Genomic DNA, 15,237 nt, shown 5'->3' on the forward strand with positions numbered 1-15,237 from the left:
TAGCATTAGAAAGTACTATAATAGCTCTGAAAAGCACTGGTTGTCATGTGGTACTGCTTAATTATGGAAAAATACTATAACACTTCAGGTTGGGCTGATTAAAGCAATTAGCACAAAATTATAATTGGATGCTATTAAAGTATGTAAAAATATTTACAAGCATCCTCATGACTATGGGAATTGGGACTTAAATGTTTTTCTTTTTAAGAAGATGCAATTTTATGTTTTTCCTGTTGCTAGATAAGAAAAAATATCCAGAAATCTATTAGCTACTTATTGGGCAATGTTACCAGGGTCCTATGTGTGTGCATGTATTTAAAACTATTTTCAAATCTTTTAAAATCTGAAATTACGCATGTTGATCTTATCCATAAAAGCATTCTCATCTCTATTCCTCTAACCAATACTAAGCAGTGTAGATATGGGATCCTTCTTTTCTTAACAGATCTAAAGTTCATGTTCCTCTACTGAGACTATGATAAGATTGTTTTCTCCTGTCCCATTACCTTTGCTTAGGATTGTAACTTCAATTCAGTTTTTGGCACAATATTTTGTGGCACGTTAATATTTTCCTCTTGCTTTTTACATGGGCAAATATGGGACATCTCTGCTGTCCCTTCTTGTTTTGATGGTTTGGCTTCTCTGTGGTATTCATAATTTTAGGGGAGCTGAAACCAAAAACGTCAGCAACTAAAATATTCAGATCAAGAGGCTGGAGGGAATAAGGTCTTAAATATTTTTAATTGAAATTATTCTGTCATCTTCTGGGTTTTGGGTCTTTGGAGTGCACTGAAGTGAAACTTCTCTTCACAGCCATGCACAAAAGGAACTCAAGTATTAAAAATAAGAAATAAAATAAACTGTTATTGGTAGTACAGGGATAGCTGTTTCTCTCTGAGCTGTTACTTCTTGGAAATAGTTTCTTGTTGTTTGCACAGTAATCTCCAGTTCTTTCTTGAGCCTGCTGTTCTTGGGAAGTGGGGAGATGTGATGGTAACAGAGTTCTGTAAGCAATAAGTAGTGGGGAAATGTCATCCGTTTTAATAAAAATATAAGGTTTTGGTCTCAAAATTTTTTTCTGCTCCTGTACATTGCATTGAAATATTTCAGTCCATTTTACATTGTCCTAAAAGAAACTCTGAGACAGAAATGTCTCATATCTGCCTCAGTAAGGAAAGTGAAATGATATTGTTTCAGCAGGGAGATGTCCCATTTGTTGTGATAATAGATTGTGTTCTCAGTGGTTTGTTTTGTTATTTTCACCAACTCGGACTATTTGTGTAAGTGACGAGAATTCTCTGGCAAATTATGAGATGTGATATTTCCCTCAGCCAGGGATATGTTCCCTAAAACTATGTTAAAATATTATGTCTTTCTTCAATGTTCCACGTCAGTGCCTTGCCTATCTCTGTAGGTGTACCTTTTTTCTACTAATTTTCTGGTTTCCTCTTAAAACTGGGGAGTCTGAGTTTTCACCACAAACGGGTGCCAGCCATCTCCATATGCTATACGAACAATTTAATCTGAATGCAGCTTGGTGGTTCTGGTGAGTTGTTGCAGATGTTTTTGTTCATTGTTTGTTTTAATTTAAATAATATAAATCCAAATAATGAGGTTAAACCAAACTTTTCTGTGTTGTCACATTGTAAAGGAATGTACAGGTTATGTAGATGTTGTCATTTGTTATTATTTATTAATGACAAGTAACACATGGGTGGTCCCAACAATTACACTTCAGTTTGGACTGTTAGGATGCTGACAAGTAAATATTTCCTTTTCCTTAAAAATCTTATTTAAGTGATTGTATAAATTCTTTCAAATGAGGTACTCTACTCACCAGAACTTTAGTGAGAAACTGTTCTATCCACTACCCATTTTTGTACTTTAGTATAGAAATTTTTACTTTTCCCCAGACACTAGCTTCATTTATTTTTCTTTCATTTTGACAGAAATTTGGGCTACTGTTTTTTTATTAAATAGAATCAAAATGTGAAAAAATTACAGCTATCATTCCAGGTGATAATGAAATAGGGATTCTTTTGCATGTCAAGAAAAGAATGCTATAATGAAATTTTGCTTTGTAGCTACAGCAGTTGTGTGCTGTAATGTCTAGACACTCTGTTCCCTTATTCATAGATGAGTTGTTTAAATTAATGTACAATAAGCCCTTATCAGATTTTAGGATGAAGTACAAAACAGCTGAGACAGATGATGTTCAGCCATCTAATTGCCTAAATTAATTTTTTGATTCTTACATTCAGTGGCAAATCTATCAAGACACAAAAACTTGTCCCCTTCTTCCTGTCTCAGATGTTCAGGTTTGAGTCCCAAATACAATAATTAGCAGTATCACAATGAGAGCAGAATTCAGTGACCACTGTTATTTCATGGTTTCATTGGCTCTGTCTCACTGGGAGTGCTTTTGAATTTTTCACTCAACTTAGCAAGATAGTCTTTGATACACTTTTCATTATTAAGCTAATAGGAAGGCTCATGGAGGACTTTAGAATGGATTCAAGTGTGAAATCAGTAGGTAATACACATAATGAGGCCATTGCTACAGCTGTGCTGCTTGGTAGAGTTAAGCTGCAAGGAAACCTGAAATTGGCTTTGGCTTGAGTTAGACCTGCACCTGTGAACAGCAGAGATATTGGGCATATCAGGCAAACAATCTGAGATTCCTTAATCAGCCTAAGTTGTCTATGGGTAAGTGATCTTGCACAGCTGATATGGGGGAAGGGGAAATAACCCTCCTCTTTCATTGTTTTTCAGGAGCAAAATGGCAAAAAAACCCTCCTATGTGTACTTCTCCCATTATCTCCTCTGAGGTTCTGACTAGAAACATGGTTTCTTTTTTCCCTGACCTGTTTGTGGATTTCAGGCTTCCCTTCCTCTCTGAATTATCACAAGGCCTCTCATGGTAATACAATGGTATGGTATGGTTCTGTCTGAGAATACTGTGTGGGTCTCGTCTTGCAAACACCCCAGTGTTTTCAGATCTTACTGTGGTTGTCAGTCACTTGCTGGTATAACAAGGCAACTAAAATTAACTTTTGAAGTTCTGTGTGTCTCTGTGGGGATCTCGTAACTACTCGTAGGGATAATAGTCCTTCTTCTCTCCTGTTATCCATCCCATTGTTTTGGTTTGTGAACTCTTACTAGTAAAAGACTGTTTTTTACAGTGTGTGTGTAATGAGATGATATCTACATTGTTTCCTTCAAGCTGTGCTATAAATATTTTTGAGAATCATCTGCCAAAATATTTTAAAAAACAAAAAAATCATACTTTTAGGAAAAAATGCTCCCATGCTTCTATTGTTGTTGTTTTGGAGTGGTTTTTTTTGGTGTTTGGGTTTGGATTGTGGGTTTTTTTTTTTGGTTTTTTTTTGGTTTTTGTTTTTGTTTTTTTTTTTTGTTTGTTTGTTTGTTTTGTTTTTTTTTGTAACCCACAAAGAAAACACAGCTAGCATTTCCTGAAATAGTCTGTGGTTTTCCACTCTGCATTAATTGCTGTACTGTATCTTGGAGTTGTGTTCTACCACGAGAGTGAGACAAACTGGGAATCCACAGGCACTGGTCTTCAACATTCTCATGAGGGGAAGTGGAGGAGCAAATGCAAATCTTGTCACTCTTGTGACAGGACTCAAGGAAATGGTGTGGCTCTGAGCTGGGGGAGGTTTAGGTCAGATATCAGGAAAATGTTATTTACCCAGAGGATGCTGGACAAGGAACAGGCTCTCCAGGGAAATGGTCACAGCACCAAGACTGCCAGTGTTCAACAAGTGTGTTTGGACAATGTTCTTGGGCACAGGATGTGGTGTTGGGGTGTCCTTGCAGGGCCAAAGGTTGGACTTGATGATCCTGATGAATCCCTTCCAAGTCAGCATATTGTATGGTTCTGTGAATAAAGGGATCAAGAGGAAAAAGGACAATTCTAGTGATTGTACCTCAGTTGTTTTCTGACCAAGAGCTAATGTTTCTAATCCTAGTTTCTTGAAGGGTTTAATTTTAATATGTTTTGTTTATTATAAATCTACAGGAGCTTTATCATCTGTGAAACAGGCAAATTGTTATTGAATTGATACGTTGAACTTAAACAAGGAGTGATAAGGAGATTTCAAGGGTGACAAAAGTTCAGACTTATGTCCTGAGTTTTTTGTCTTGTTTTTATTTTAGTAGGTTTTTTTCTGACAGGTGCTGTTTGGTGTGTTTAGTGCAGGAAGCATGGATGGTGTGATGTTGTAAGAGAACAGCTATTCCAGGTCACACTTACAGATTTGAAGAACTAACATAGATATAATAAAGAGAGTCTGTGCCTGCAGAAATGCAAGTGATTTTGCAGTTGTGAAAATTAACATTAGCCTGAGCTTCTTGCAAACAATCTGGGAGATCCAGTAAAATAAAAGTGTAGTTTCTGTAGTGCTGCCTAAGCTCATGCAAAACACTGTGGTTTTACATTTGTGTGTAATGAAGGCTTGTTCTCGCAGGGAAATGAAAGTACTGTGGCTTCTAAAGGATAGGAAGAAGGCATCCTTAAGAATAAAGATGGAAAGAGAGCAGAAGAGGGAGACTCAAGATTCCTAAAGTAGCTTTTTTGGTTTTGGGGCATCTCACAATGGAATATACAGTGAAGCCTAAGAGTTAGGAGACTAATCAGTCCCTTCTTGAGCGAGTGAGCTTTTTCATTTATATCTGTTACTCCAGAAAACAGCCAAAATCTCTTTGTTCTGACAGAAGCAGATGAATTCAGGAAATTCTAATTCTGGAATAATAGCCAGAAATTGGGAAACCAGCTTTTAACCAATTACAGAAAAAAAAAATATGCTTGAAACTTCAATAACTAAAAGTGGTTAGAGAAATCTGGAACTAGGACTACCCTTACCTAGTGCAAATTTTTGACAATTGGCCACACAGAATTTTTGCTATTATTTTAAATGTTTAATGAAATCCTTTCAGTTTTAAGGATAGGAGCATATCCCAACACTCTTGAACAGAAAGTTGCAATGCCAGAAATCCCCATAGGAAGTCTGTTCCTGTTGTGAGATCCTGGGCAGGGTGACTTGAATAAAATTGTGAAAGCTTCAGGGTTCATTCAAATTGAGCGAACTCTGAGCCTTAGAGATGCACACACCAGCAGTTTCTTTGATGTGAAAGAGTTTGTGAGGCAAATCCAGGAAAATTTATTCTCTATCAAAGATTTTTGCCACCACCCAGCTGTGGGACAATGCCTGGCACTGGTGTGGGAGCAAGGCATGGGGTAGGATGCCTTCTGCTCTCGTATGGGGCACAGCTACTGCTGAGCAAAAAGAATAAGACTGGACCACAAGTCATGACAGTTCAAAGCATTACAGGATTTGAGCTAATTCCCAATTCTCTTTGTTCTTTTTACTGTAGGAGAAAAGGAGCCAGGACAGGCAGGTGATTACCTTTGGTTGTTGTTGCTGTACCACAGTTAGAAAAACAAATGTGGCTGATTTGTTTCATTTTTGTCTTAACTGTAACAAGACAGGTTAATCAGTGCAGTGTTTCCTAGTGCTCACAGCTGCCCCAGCACATCAGCTGTCCTCCTGCAGGGAGGCAGCTGGTCTTGCCTTGGTGATTCCATTGTTACTGCAAAGCTCCTCATTGCCCCGGACCTCTGAAGGAGCAGCTCCATTTAGTTTTAACCCATTCTTATTCTGCTAGCTTTAGATTGCTAAAGATTAGGTACAGAGGAAGGAGAAGATAGAAAAATTATGTTTTAATGTTTGGTTGTTTTTTTTTTTTTAATTCAGCTTCAGATTCCTTGTCATATGTAATATTTTTCTGATAGTTAGGCACTCCTGATATAGTAAAGTATCTTTTAATAGGAAAACCGAGGAAATGGCCTCTAATGATTCTTTGCAAGATGTTATTTTTACCTCTGCAATAACTGATTTGAATCTCTGTGGTGGCCAACAGCCAGGAAAAGAGCAAGACAGTGCTTTCTAATAGAACATGTGAATCTTTCTTACAATGTTAAAATAAGGAGTATTCGATAATTTTCCTTCAGAGGCAGAAAAAACTGTTCTCCATGGGTGTACTGCTTGTGATCCCTCTGTGATCCCTAACCCAGGGTTATGGTGACTTGATATCCTGTTTGGTTTGTGTAGGCAAGTCCATGTTCTTGTGTCTCTCTTTTTTACACTTATGCAACCACTCTGTCAGCTGTCGAGAAAGAGCTGTGCTGGGACCTTATGCAAGGCATACAGGCTGCTTTTCTGCTCTTGTGGAGAAAGACTTATGAGTGAGCTTGAGGTATGATCCCAAATCCCACCAGATCCTAACTGCTGCTGGGGTAAATGTAACATCTGACCGTGCTGAGAGTGTCACCTCTGTTGTTGCCCACATAGCTGATGTTTCGCTGCACACGTACATTGCCCCCCCCCCCCCCCCCATTAAAATTCAGTTGAATTTTTTCTTGAAGCTTTTGAAGTTAAGATTGTGCTTAATTTTGGCTGGTTTTCTGCTTTTCTTTCTTCTTGTGTACATCTTAGCCTGTCTTATTGTATAAATCTCTGTGTGTTTATATATAGAGCAAAGCTGAATGAGAGATTCCCACAGTTGCTTTTCACTTTGGACTGTTTTTAAGGCTTAAATACAATAGTCTGTCTTTTCAATGGAATAATTTTGAAATAAAAATTGTCAGGGATCAAATTGTAATAAAAATTTCATGTTCTTTCTTTCTGTTTTGATGGAAATCACTGAATTGGAGCAGAAGGCTGGGAGCCTCATAGACTAGGACATTGGATCTGGGACTACACTAACTGAAAACTAAATTAACATAATAGAAAATAACGCCCAATCTTGTATTTGTGATTGTTCTGTGAATGTTCTTTTTGTTGTTTTTTTTTTTTTTTTTGTGAGGAATTACAAGGGCATAATATAAACAGTGGAAGTGATGGGAAATTCTCAAACTTTGTTTCCTGAAATTAAAATAATTTAAGGATACACTACACTATGAAGTATCCTAACACCAATGACTACTGCTTTCCATCAGGACTAATAAGTTTTAATTACCAATTTCATTGTAAAGGTAGTGGGATTGTGTGTCATTGCACCTGCTAATCTCACTTGGTTCAATGTAGCAGTTGCAGTATAAATAAATTAAAATATGAATAAATATTAGAATGGGGAAATTCCATCTGTCTCTACCAACAGCTGTTCAAAACCATATAATACATGTTGAGACATGAAGCAGAGACACCTTAGTAGCACACTTAAGGAATGCAGGGCTTGTATCTTCATGTGTGACTCCTTTATCTACTTATCACTGGTAATTTCCCGGCTTTGATTTGGGAGGATGTGGTACCTTGCTGCCTCTGAGACAGACCAGCTGCTATTGGAGTGAATTAGACCTTGTACCTGCTGCTGTGCTCTGGTCTGATGAGGAAAATCTTTCCTGTGCTGGCACTCCCATGCTTTGGATTGTTCTGAGCTGAGTGCTGTGCTATGTATTCCTCCTTTTACCTGAGCATCATGATTATTTTTAAATTTAGGAGCTGAACTAACAAAACATGGTGTTTTCCTGAAGAATTGCCTCTAGTGCAAATGAACAATATAAATACTTTTCCAGCTCTCTGATTTTGTATCCTATGTGTGTGGCAGGGGGTGGGGGGAAAGAGAGAAATATCATCATGGTTTAACTGAAGAATGTGATTCTCATATTTGTCTTAGGCTGAGTACAAGGAGGAGCTCCTAATGCCCTTCACTTCCATCATAAGCATTCTGGAAAAGTTGGCTTTTCCAGTTATGAAGCTGGCCATGCTAACTATGACATATGTGAAGATTTTATGTTTTGGTTATCCTTTGTTCTGTGAAAGCTGGCTTCCAAATGTTTTTGGAAATGGATTTTTGAGGAGAGTTTGTCCAAATCTGACAGAGACTGCAATTCTAACACTTACCATGTGAATTCAATGTGATGTCTTTGCCCTAGGCAAAATAACAAATTTTGAGCAAATTTATCCCAGTGAGAATTTAATACTATTTCCACGAATAAATGTCCTCCTTTTCAGTGTGAATCATACCTGGATTATTAACATGTGAAATAACAGTTTTCAGACTTCACAAATAATTTACATTTGTGAGCACACTAGTAAAAATTCAGTGTAAAAAGTTTTGACTTTCTGTGAAAGTTGCTGATTTTTATGAAGCAATGTGATTTCTCTTTTGTTTTTTCCCTTTCTACCTCTTAGGTCTGCTTTATTGATGATGTTGCTTCCTTTTACCTTTTCTCTATTTTTTTTTCCAATTTAAGTTAATCCTAAATGCCAACACAAGAGATTTTAGTAGGAAGCTCATCCTATCAGTTGTTAATAGGACTCACACTGTTAGTGCAAGTCCCAGGCCAGAGTATAAATCTAGATCTGATCTGTAAGCAGTGTAGGCTGGAGTAAACAGACTTGACTAACTTTTACTCGTCAGGGATTTGGCCCAAATATTTTGGTTACATGAGGAGAACTAATGTTGGTTCTTAATTAGCCAGATGTGAGATATTTTGCGTTTATCTTTGTTTTAATTCACAGCTCAGTATATTTTATAGCAAGCTTAAAAGTAATAAATTTCTTTTAATCCTATCACCCTGCAGTAATATAGTGGAATGTTTACTAATTGCTCAGAAGCTTTTAATTTAAAGATAAATGGCCTTTGTACTGGAAATGAAATTTAAAGTTGTTTCATTTTATGCTGATATACTAAAAGCAGTTCTGTATACAAATGTCTTTATCATCAGTTTTACTAAGGAGCCTATAGCACATATATTTATAATATATTAGCAGGGAATTTGAATATACCCTGTGAATAATATAAAGTAGCAAAATAAGATGGTGCGTCCTGACAAAAGAAATGTGTATTTAGTAATTAATTTTATTTGTGAGTGATGTGTATCTGTCACTTCCATCCATGCAATAAGAATTCTCAAAGGCTCTCATCTGCTCCGTATTTTTTCCCAAGTTCCCTTATGTGATTCCCAGTATTTCTAGGTCTTTTTGTGATCTCGAAAGTTTTCTCATCTCTTTTAGTACATTTGCCTCCTACTTCTTCCCTGCAAGGTGTTAATCTTTCCTGGTGCTTCTATTTCACACAAGGCATTTACATGCTAATTTTCATTTTCCTTGATTTCTCAAAATGCTTTTTAAAAATCTGTATCTTTACGTAGCAATGGCATTCTGAAATTGTCAACACTTGTTTTGGTAAATTGCCTTGTAAGAAGCAAAGAAAGCAATAAAACTCCTTAAGTAGCCTTGGTTATGGAAATAATGTGAACCACTCTTCTATACTATGCCTGAATGTACAAGCAACTGCTGAAGATTTCTTGGTAAAATGGTCAAATCCTCACCCTTAAACAAACAATATATTAATCCTTGTAAGAAACATTCAATTTGATTCAAATTTAAGTAGTACAGAAAAAAATTACTTGTAGGGAGTATGTGGAGGAAGAGTCTTCCATATTAACAATCTGCTTGGTTTCTACTAGACTGATTCTTGCTGCATAGTGAATTCAGGGTGCTGTCTTTGAGACCCATACCTGTAATCTGGAGATTTTTTTTTGTTGTGGTTGGGTTTTTTTTTTTTCTTTCTTTCTTTAATCTGGTGTACTTCATCTGGACCCAAACAATAGTTAACAATGGTTGCAGACTATAGGAAATAACTCCTACATGCAGTTGGACCCATGTCACATTTCCATCCAATGCAGTTACAGTTCTTGTGACTATTTTTTGAATACAAGGTGTTGGTTCACTGTTCTTGTGAGCAGCTGGAATAGCTGGAGATCAGGGGGTTGTCAGAGGTGGGGAGGGAAGAGTAGACTGAGGAGTGGGGATGAGGAACTTATGCTGCTATTCTAAATCATCAATGTGGCTGCTCCCAAGATGCTCTGCCATGGACCCATATGGACTTCATATGGAAGTGTGGAACTTCCATATCCTAGTGTACGTTCAAATCTCATCTCTTAGCATAAACTCTCACCTGTTAACACATTCTTTGTTTTGGATACTGTGCTGTGCTTTTAAGAACCAGAGCTGTGGTGCTGTGGTGTGGGTTGTGCTGGACCAAACGCTTTGTGGCACAGTCTGCCTTCACCCTCCAGGCTGAGGAGGGGAGAGCTGGGCTCTGAGGTGAGAGCTCTTCTGTGTTTAAAGACAAGTTTATACAAGATCACAGTGTGACACCTGTGTTACCTCGAGTTTTGGTACCACTTGTGCTCAGCCTGCAAGAGGCAGCCATGGTAAACTGCCTGTGGAGCCTGGGGGAGCCTCTGCTGCAGCACTGCCCTGGCCTTGGGCATCCTGTGACACCCAGCAGAGGCCACTGAGAATTAGTATATTTTCTCCTCTGTTTAGCTCTCACAGTGGCCTTGTGAGGCTGATGAATTATGTATTACAGACTGGTTTCTCTCGCAGGCTTATCTTCCTTAGCTGAAGTGGCTCTGGAGGAGCTGGTGGCTCCTTGGTGGCCCCTTGGCAGCCGTGCCCACGGGAGCTCACAGAGCCGGCCATGCCCTGCCTGGGGCTGCCCTGCTGTGGGCTGCAGACTCTAGCCTGGGCTCCTGAAAGACAGGGCTGCTGTGCTGATGAAAGGTGCTTATCTTATCCTTCCTTTCAGGTGTGTTTAATATCCACGGCTCCCAGAGCCCAGCGCTCTTGAAGGATGGGACTGCTGTGCTGATGGTAATGTGGTCATCCTTCCTCTCAGGTGTGTTTAAGATCCAGTTGTACATCCTCTGTTTTATACCTGACTGTGCCTGTGTTTCTCTACAGTCTGTTGCCTGTTTAGAAAATGTAAATATTTTAGCTCTAAGGCTTTAGAACTTTTCATGTTTTTGCTCACCAAAAAGTACACACCGTATGTTTTCAACCTTTTGCTAAATGCGTATATAACTTTTATTTTTCTATGAAAATGCAATATTATCCCTAAGGAGTTAACTAATATCTCTGAAGCTTTCTAAGGTTAAGATTTGAAAAACCTTCAATATATGTCCCTGATTTTCTGATTCCGTTGCTTATTTGTTTAGGCTGATGGGAATAGGCTTTGTCTACTGTGCTTGAAGAAGAAAAGAAGATTTTTCTGCTCCCAGGAGGCAAAGGCAGTTTTCATTGGCATTTTAGTGAAATATTAAAGGCAAAGCAGATTTGGAGGGACACACTGCAAAGGCTGTCACAGTGATCAGAGAGGCACTGGAGTGAGGAAAGGGACAGCTAAATGTGTAGGTGGAGAGTCAGTCCATTTGTGCAAAGGTATGAGTAACTGAAGTTATGAATTGGTTGCAGATGGGAGATGGCAAGCAAGAAAAGTGGAACAAAATTATATTGACATCCCTGTGTTGTCTAAAGACCACTACAAGACCATTAGTATTGCTGCGTAGCCAGCAGGGAGGCCCTGTCAGGGTGAGATTTTACTTAGGCAACTGGTATTGATTTTTGGTCTGCCGCCAGGATGTAGGAAGGAAAAGATTTTTTTTTTCTTTTTTTTCTTTCTTTTTCTTTTTTCTGCTGTGTCCATATTCATGGATGCAAAGCAGTGTTTCTGGACCTGGGATTATGGTTGAGTGTCTGTGTGCTGTCATGACTGACGTTACTGGGGGTAAAATCTTTTGAATTGACCTTCAGACTTCTGGAATGGAGAGCCCTGTGTTTGTTCCCTGGGCAGCAGCAGGCAGAGCTGTGAGGGCTCAGCTCTCCCCTGGGGTTGCTCAGAGTGCTGTGGGGCTCCTGCAAAGAGCCAGGAGTCAATATTACAGCAGTGTAGGAAGAAACTCTAAGGAGTCAAGCTGCCTTTAATTTCTGGCCAAAGTCTCATCCAGATTCTGCCAAATACAGCTGTTATTAGTGTTTCTCTGTTATCTGTTCTGGTGAAAATAGAGTGGGGGCTAAAAATGGGCCATGGAGCAGCTATCAGGCCAAGGCAGCAGCTCTTGTTCTTGGATCTCACTTGAAGTGGCAACCTGGAATAGCTTAGTACTTAGTGATGCTTCTCTGTTTCCTCCTGCAATGGAGGGGTGCCAGTTTCTCTTCTGTGTTTATGAGTGCCCAGTTAAACATGTTTGCAATGAGTTTATTTCCCTGCTTACTAAGAGAAAGCTTAGTAAAGGGAAATTTCTGGCAAGAGAAGAACTTGTATCAAAAATAGTGAACTGCAGTCTGCTTATAATAGATGGACAGGGACTGACTTCACATCAGATCCTTCCTCGTGACTTACCTTAGATCCTAATATCTTGTTATTAATACACATTTTTAGCAGAGAAAATTAATCTCATAGAAAAATATCTTTCTTCATTCTGTTGCATGTATGATAAACACTTACCTAAGATGTCTTTTCTTTAAAATTTATATACCTGCACACTGCAAATTGAGACTGCAGAATTGTTAGAGAAACAGGCACTAAAACAGAGCAGTGCTGTTCAAGTGTAATAGATGAATTAAATCTCCCATGCTATTTCATCCCTGTTTATCTACGTCAATACTTTTCTCTCATGTTGCGAAGCCTACTTAAATTCATTCCATTATATGTTTGACAGATTATTCTTATGGAGGGTAGGTCTGAACACTGCTTATTTCCAAGGAGATAGAATGAAAATATTCTTTTGGGAATTTGGCCCTTTAATTATGGGTAATTTTTAAACCAATTAGTTGTGATCATTGAAACACCAGATTAAATCTCAGCATTGATTGAGGTCAGTTCTGTTAAGTCTTCAATTTTTGTGCTGTCTTGTGGAACAGACAGCTGTTTGTTCTGAAATTTTGTTTGCTGCTGCTTTATTTTCACTCTCTCCTACCACAGTTCTGACCACATATCTGATTAGGAAACAATCATAATCAAGAAAACAAAAGCCCAATCCAGGATACTATAACTTCTCAAATATTAACTGCTTTTAATTTTGCCTTATTCATAGTGATTATTTGGAACATTTTTCAGACTCTCCATCTATTTCTGTGTGACAGTGATTGAAGAGTAAAAAAGCCATTTATTTACAAATTCTGTCAAAAGTGCTAAAGCATGTCTGTTCTGAAGCACAGCAGAAGTCAAATCCTTAGCTTATTCTTTTTCCTTAGCTCTCCCTCCAGGACCTACTCAGATTCTCTTTGGCTTGACTTTTACCCTGAGATGGAAAATTATTTGATTTTGGGTTGAATAACAGGAATTGTCTCTGTTTGTTTGTGGAGGGTGTTAGCTCCTTTTAGAAGAAGAACATGCACAATTCCAAATTGCAGCTTATTTGAGTAGGTCTGTCAAGATCCAGAATATACAGTATTGTGTTTAATTTTACTGTTCAATGTTTTAATTCCTTCCCCACACCACGATAGCCAAATCTTTGTCTGAATTCAGCCCATTTAGGCTATAAAGTAATCAGGAAAGGGCTTCTGGGTTTTAGTTGCTGCAGAAAAGCTGATACAATATGAATAATGGTTTGCAACAGTGTGTGTAACAATGGTTTTATAAGATGTAAGCAAAAGATCTATTTCCTTAAGAAATAGATCTTAAGGTGTTTGATGAAGACCTATTAGTGTAATAGAGAATATTTTCATCTGTGCATTTTGCTAGAAGATGCTAGTGGAGGTTTGGATGTCACTTAGATGTGTGTTGTTTGTGAGCATGTCTGCTTTTTTAATCATGCTTTTGCAAAGCATCAAAGACACCATTCATTCTAGTAACATTTTCAATACAACACCACCCGTTATTCCAGTAATGTTTTCCTACAAATAAATAAGTTGCAAGTGAGTGTTTTAAGTGTAGAACTATTTTTAAGTTTGCTGGAACACTCTGCACACCAAAGATCTTTCCTTTTGGTGCTTAACACACATGTATGCAGTCTAGTTGCCCTTCTAAAACCTTGAACTTGAATTTCAGTCTGAAAACCATAAATTCCTTCAGCTGAGCGCTGACTCTTCCCTTTATGCAGAAACAGTTGCTAAATTTAGAAATATAGACAACAGTTCCAGGAAATGCTACCTAGAATCTTTACTTTACATCATTAGCTGACAAGTAAGAGCCCACTTGCAAGCCAGTAAGATGGGGTTGTTTTCCTCGCTGCTGTTTGATAGCAAATGATTACAGATAAGCTGTAGGGATATCCATTTATTCACAAGGACTTTGTCTTGCAGATGAAAAAAAACATTACCAATTCAGAAAGCTCTCTATGTATGGCAATCAATTTTAACTCTGCCTTTCTGCTGATAATGGAAGCTTCTGTCTCACCCCCTGTCTGGCTCACGCGAACTCCTCTTCAACATGTTCAGAGCCTGACAAAGTTGTATAAATCATTTTATGGTAACAGAAGATACTGTTAGGCTGGTAAACAGAAAGGAATAAATACACAAGTGTCAAGCTGTCTTCAGTTATATCTATTTATTACCCCACATGAATGCACACGGTGCTTCATAAAACTCCATCAGTATTTGAATCAAGTTGTTTCTTTTGGGAGAGGGAGAAAGCTGTTGTAGGGACATGTTAAACCTTCATGCTCAATAGAGTGCAGAACACCAATTAAGGAGACTTTTGCTCTAAAACTGCCCTAATTTGCCACGTGAGCCAGGAGAATCTTTTATAAGAAGGCTTAAGGGACTCTCTGGGACTTGGTATGCTAGCTAGAGAGAGGTGGCATAAACACAGGCGAGTGTATCCACTAGAGGGTATTGGCACACTATACATGGTGGTGCATTATAGATAATATCTAACAGGTCTCATTTATTATGCCTTTATACGAGACCTTTAAAAGTCCTTTCTCTTGTAAAGTCCATATTCCCCAGGACCTTTTCCATTTCCTGATAGCAAATGCATTCCTAATATGAGCTCAATTGCCATTAGGAGAACAAGGGGGTGGGAAGCTGCTCACCACCAAATTATCAAATGGCTCGTGCCCAGGTGCTGATTGAAATATTGATGCAGTCAGAAGACTTCTAGAGAATTGGAATACCAGCTGAGCAACATGAAGACTTGCCCCTGCCTTGCACAACAGCTTTCAGGAGAGGGATAAGTGGGTTCAAATTCTGCAATCCAAGCATTTCCAAAAAGCATCTGTCCTGGAGTGGAACAAACACAGGAAAGAAGGTCCTATTTTTAATAGCATCCACTAATCCCATTGCTATCAAGACTTTATCACAAATCTAGAATGGGGCCTTTAAGTTTATAGTACAAGACTGGTTTTCTTCAGAGAAGAATTTATATTTGTTGATCAGATAAATGGCCTATCACATTATAATCCTAGTAGTATTACTTTTCAAT

At 38.3% G+C, this 15,237-nt stretch overlaps 1 long non-coding RNA gene across 1 annotated transcript in view; it reads left to right on the forward strand.

Moving 5' to 3' along the window:
* The window catches only part of LOC135304995 (uncharacterized), a 657,910-nt gene that overhangs the window by 17,388 nt on the left and 625,285 nt on the right, over window positions 1-15,237 (forward strand). The window contains exons 5-6 of the long non-coding RNA XR_010366252.1: window positions 10,621-10,710; window positions 11,030-11,252. This is a non-coding gene — a long non-coding RNA (uncharacterized LOC135304995). The remainder of the gene's footprint in view (window positions 1-10,620; window positions 10,711-11,029; window positions 11,253-15,237) is intronic.

Source organism: Passer domesticus, chromosome 7, assembly GCF_036417665.1.
Source record: "Passer domesticus isolate bPasDom1 chromosome 7, bPasDom1.hap1, whole genome shotgun sequence".
Taxonomy (NCBI): domain Eukaryota; kingdom Metazoa; phylum Chordata; class Aves; order Passeriformes; family Passeridae; genus Passer; species Passer domesticus.